The sequence below is a fragment of the Carassius auratus genome, unplaced genomic scaffold, assembly GCF_003368295.1.
Source record: "Carassius auratus strain Wakin unplaced genomic scaffold, ASM336829v1 scaf_tig00042133, whole genome shotgun sequence".
Classification (NCBI taxonomy): domain Eukaryota; kingdom Metazoa; phylum Chordata; class Actinopteri; order Cypriniformes; family Cyprinidae; genus Carassius; species Carassius auratus.
The window spans coordinates 7,501-12,500 of NW_020526696.1; positions in this window are offsets into that span (position 1 = coordinate 7,501).

Consider the following 5,000-nt stretch of genomic DNA (forward strand, 5'->3'; position numbering starts at 1 on the left):
TGCTTGGGAATACCAGGTGCTTTAATCTTTTTGGAAACTTTCACGAATTATATAATAATCTTTCATTAAAAAAAAAAAAAAAGAGTCAATGCCCGATCTCTGAATCTTAGCAGGTTTAGGTCTGGTTAGTACTTTGATGAGAGACTGCCTAGGAATACCAGGTGCTTTAAGCTTTTGGGTTTTCTTTCCTACTTATATAATGTACTGGCGATTAGATTGGCTGGTCTTTAAATAGCCCTCTCTTTGCAACAGTCTTCGCTTACGGCCATACCAACCTGAGGGCGCTAGAGAGCTACAGGAAGTGTTGGCTGCAGTTTGGAGAGGAAGGCTCTCCTCCATTTTGTTTTTTCTGTTAGTGTTTGTTTTGAGAGTTTTTTTTGGACTTTAGTTTATTTTTTGTGTGGTTTTTCAGTTTTAAACCACCTAACAGCGGCATCTTGCTTGCTGGAGGGTGGTTAATTTTTTGTTTGTGTTTTGTACAATGGACGGATTATTGGCAAACGACACTGGAATGGCTGGAGAGACACGCATGGCAAACGACACTGGACTGGCTGGAGAGAGACGCATGGCAAACGACACTGGACTGGCTGGAGAGAGACGCATGGCAAACGACACTGGACTGGCTGGAGAGAGACGCATGGCAAACCACACTGGACTGGCTGGAGAGAGACGCATGGCAAACGACACTGGACTGGCTGGAGAGAGACGTATGGCAAACAACACTGGACTGGAGAATCGACAACGAGCAGGACACGGTAAAAATCAAGCTTTAAGAGATCTACTTGGTAAAAGGAAATACTTAAAGGAGGCAACAGTGATTGTGAATGTGGAAAATGTTAGTGAGGTGAAGGCTGTTGATATTATTAAAGCGGTGACGGAGAAATGTGGATATGGGGAAATCTTGGCACTAAGGCCAAGACAAGGAAAAGAATACGAGCTGACAATGGAAAAAGAAGAAACTTGTGATAAACTGACTGAGGGATTGGTAATAAATGGAGTGAACTGTGAGATAAAAAAACTTCAAAACAGAGACTATGTTGTCTCTTTCATGCATCTGCCCGTCTACCTTGCTGATGAAGAGATTTTAAATAAACTGGAGGTTTGGGGGGTTTCCCCAATTTCAAAAATAAAGCGGCGTGTTTATCCGGGCACCAGCATTGAGGATGGGACGAGATACGTAAAGGCGCGGTTCCCGAAGGAGGTGGCCTCCCTCCCTTACAGCACAAAAATAGAAACGGCAGAGGGACCACAATATTTTCGGGTGATGCACAGTCATCAGGTTAAGACTTGTCGGCTGTGCATGAGCCCAGACCATGTGGTGAAGGACTGCCCGGAGTTCACGTGCCATAAATGCGAGGAGAGAGGCCATTTCGCGAGAAATTGCAATGCTGTGACGTGCCCGGATTGCAATTTGGTTTTAAATAAGTGTGAGTGTTGGATGCAGGGTGAGGAGGAGGAGGAGGAGCAGCAGGTGGGCGGGCAGGTGCATGAAAGAGACAACGAACAGCGAGTTGATGGAGAAACAGTACGAGGTGAAGGACTGGAATTAAATAAGGATATAGAACAACAGAAAGAGTATACCGAACCGATTATACAAACACAACAGGATGGGGGAATTTGGTCACAGATGGATTTGACTGACAGCTTGCAAAATGCTTTGGATACTATGGAACTGGATGATGAAAGGAATAAAGTATTGAGGGATGCACAACAGGAGGGAATTTTATGTACACCGATGGATGTGACGGACAGTGTGCAAAAGGAGATGGACACAGTAGAAATGAATGATGCTACAAAAGAGTGTGAACAAGGACAAGAAAATGAGGAGACACAGGGGAAATCATCGAAAAGAAGAAGATCTGTAAAGGTAATGCCCAATCTAGATAATGCAAGAAAAAGAGGGCTTAAAGAAGATGGTATTGAGTGTGCTAATAAGTATGAGCTGCTAAAGGGTTTGGAGGGGATGGACTGAGTTTATGGATTTTATGCATGTTTTTATATGTTTTATGCTTTTAAGAATTGTTACTTTTAATGCTAGAGGGCTTTCAAATGTAGGAAAATTTGAAAAAGTCAAAGAAATGTGTAAAGGAGAGGATGTGATTTTATTACAAGAAACTAACTGGAGAGAAGAGTACATGACTGAAATAAGGAAAAGGTGGAGCGGAGAGATTTTTTATAACAATGGTGATGGGAGGCTGGGAAGAGGAGTTGCTATTTTAATAAAAGAAAACTGTGGGGTATCATGTAAAACAATATATAATGATGTAGATGGGAAATGTATTGTGGTTGAAATGGAGTATGAGGAGAAAAAAGTTATTGTAGTTAATATTCATGCACCGACTGTAGAGAATGAAAAGAAGGAATATTTTAATGTATTAAGAGATTTTTTAAAAAAGCATAAAGAAGTTATTATGATGGGTGATTTTAATACCGTTTTCAGTAAATTAGAAATTGGTGAGGGAATGGTTTTTAAAAATGATAAAGGAAGAAAAGAACTGAAATTATTAATGGAAGAAAATAATATGATTGATGTATGGAGAGAAAGAAATGAAAAAAAGAAAGAATATTCAAGGAGGCAATTAGTAGGGAATTTTATGTGTAAGACAAGGATTGATTTTATTTTGTGTACAAGGAACATTGAAGGATTTATCGGTAACATTAAATATGAAGAATCAAGCTTAAGTGACCATAAACCAATTTTTATGCAAGTAGACTGGAGTTCAGTGAAAAGAGGGCCGGGTGTATGGATTTTAAATGTAGAGATTTTGAAGAATGAGGAGTATGTTTTAAGTATTAAAGAAATTATTGAAAAAGAAAAGGAGAATGAAATGTACAGTGAAGATAAAAGGATATGGTGGGAAAATGTTAAATATTTAGTTAAAAAGTTCACAATAAAATATTGCAAATTAATACAGATATGTAAGAGGAAGAAGGAGAGAGAAATAAGAGAAAAATTGGAAAAGGAATTAAATGAGAATGGGAAAGATATACAAAAAATAAAAGAATTGGAGGGAATATTGAAAGAAATGGAAGAGAAAAAATATGAAGGTGCAAGACTAAGAAGTAAAGCTAAATATACTGTGGAGGGTGAAAAATGTACAAAGTTTTTCTTTGATCTAGAAAAAATTAGAGGGAAAGCTGGAATGATTAGAGAAATAAGAGGAAAAAATGGTGTAGTGGTGGAAACAAATGAGGAAATATTAAAAGAAGTAAAAGCATATTATGAAAACCTGTTTAGTACTGAGGGGTTGAGGGAAGAAGAGAAATTGGAGTTACTAAATCAAATAAAAACAACAGTAGGAGAAGTAGACAAAAAAGAGTGTGATGAAGAGATAAGAGAAGAAGAGATAAAAAGAGCAATAAGTGAATTAAACAAAAATAAAAGTCCAGGTATAGATGGCTTGGGGAGTGAATTTTATATCGTTTTTAAAGATTTTTTAACCAATATTTTAAAAGAAGTATATGAAGATATTTTTAAGAAAGAGGAAATGAATCAGAGAATGGGGATGGGATTAATAAAGTTGATATATAAAAGAAAAGGAGATAAAGTAGACCTAAAAAATTATAGACCAATTACAATGCTGAATACAGATCTGAAAATTTTAACAAAAGTTTTAGCCAATAGATTGAAAGAAGTAATGCCAACTATAATTGAAACAAATCAAGTGTATGGAGTTAAAGGGAAAGATATAGCAGACACAACTCTAAGTATAATTGATCAAATAAGATATATGAAAGAAAAAAATAAAAAAGGATATGTTATTAGTTTGGATTTCGAAAAGGCCTTTGATAGAGTGGAGCATGAATATTTATTTGGAATTTTAAGAAGGTACGGATTTGGGGAAAATTTTGTCAAGTGGATTACAATTTTATATAGGGGAGCAATAACAAGAATACAGTGTAATGGTTTTTTAACAGAATGTTTTAAAATTACTAGATCAATAAGACAAGGATGTCCATTATCAGCGCTTTTATATTCTTTAGTTGCAGAACCATTGGGATTAGCTGTTAAAATAGATGAAGACATAAGAGGGATAAACATTGAAGGAAGTGGGGGAAATGAAAAAATATTTCAATATGCAGATGATACAACAATAATAGTTAAAGATATAGAGAGTGTTAATAAAGTAATGGAAGTAGTACAGATGTTTTGTAGGGGATCAGGAGGCAAGTTAAATGAAGAAAAAACAACGTATGTGAGATTTGGAGGAGTAAATGTTTTAACGGATCATTTTCATTTTAAAGAAACAAAAGAAATAAGGATTTTAGGTGTTCTAATGGGAAAAGACGAAAGGAATGTTAAAGAAAAAATGTGGGAAGAAATAGTAGGAGGAATTGAAAAAAGGTTAAATTTTTGGAAATTGAGGACTTTAAGTGTAAAAGGGAAGGTTTTAATTTTAAATGTTTTAATGGTGTCAAAGTTGTGGTATGTTTTATATGTGACTGCTATGCCAATGTGGGTGGAGAAAAGGTTGAAAAAATGTTTTTTAGATTTTTTATGGAATAGTAAACCGTCAAGAATTGCATATAGTACATTAATAGGAGAAGCAGGGAAAGGAGGGATGGGATTAATTGATGTCGAACAGAGAAAAAATAGCTTAAGAATTAAAATAGTAAAAAAATATCTAGATGATGGTCACAAAACAGCATGGAAAAAGACAATGGAATATTTTTTAAACAAATGTGGGGATTTTAACATGGGGGATGGAATTTTATGGATGAAAACAAAGAATTGGATGACAGAGTGCTTACCAGAGTTTTACAGGGAAATGTTTAGTGCATGGGGAAAATTTTTAGACAAAGTTGTGTATGATCCACATGGGAGAGAAAACATTTTAAATCAACCTCTGTTTTTAAACAAAAACATTTTAAAACAAGACAAAGAATTGTTTTTAAAGAAATGGATGGATGTGGGGATAACAAGAGTGAGAGATGTTTTGTATGAATTTAAAGAAGGGTTTTTACCGACACAATTTATTGTAGATGCAATGGAGGAGGCA